This window comes from Entamoeba invadens (assembly GCF_000330505.1).
Source record: "Entamoeba invadens IP1 unplaced genomic scaffold scaff_1105074725313, whole genome shotgun sequence".
NCBI lineage: Eukaryota > Evosea > Mastigamoebida > Endamoebidae > Entamoeba > Entamoeba invadens.
The window spans coordinates 147945-148875 of record NW_004440263.1 but is presented as its reverse complement, the minus strand read 5'-3'; positions in this window follow the sequence as shown (position 1 = coordinate 148875).

The window sequence follows — 931 nt, the reverse complement described above, 5'->3', positions numbered from 1 at the left end:
AAAACAAATCCATCAAAGCAAAATAATCAAAATAACACCAAAATTATTTAAACAATCACATAATAATTAACAAAATCAATTTAATTGTTAAAAACAACAATCAATAATTAACACAACTATTTTTGTTGAAATATATTCTAAAGTTTCAAATAAAATCAAAAATACACGTTTTATAATTGAGTGTTAATAACAATATTTATTTTTTATCAATGTCTCATAGCCCAATGATATCAAAACCTCCGAAAGTTAAACATGTGTATAAAACACAAGATGAAAAATTGCAAAGTTTAGTGAACACAATGAAAAAACCTTTAATACCACAGTATATTAATGTGATTGATTATTTAAAAGAAATCCCAGATATGATTATTTTTTAAAGATCTTGAGATCAAAGTTAAATCCATGGCATTTGATTCTTTCCGTCAACAAGTACGTTATTGTTTGGAGGAATTGCCAGAAAATGTTTCAAAAATATTAAAAGAAAAAAATGTCTTTTCCCATTGCACTTGACTATTTTTTCGGGACTTTCGAAAGAAAAAGTGTTCGTTGTCAAATCGACAAAATAAATAACGAAAATAAAACTGGTAAAAAAACCCGAAAGGGGATGCAAAAGACTACTAAATGATGAATAAATTATTGTGATACAAAACGCAATAAAAGATAGTAAGACAAAAAAGCAACACGTAAAGAAGCAAGTTTTTTTATTCACGAAAATTTCGACAAAAATATTGGGTCCAAGCAATTGCACAAAATTATGACCCACATTCCAGATGTTGCACCAGTTATGGAAGCAAAACGGGCAGAAGTTACACCCGAGTCAATTTTGCAATATTACATTGAATTGAAAAAGAAAATTGTTGGGTGCCGTTTTGTGCTTATTTTTAACCTCGATGAAGTTGGATTCGACCAATGGGTCGATTCTCATTCAAAA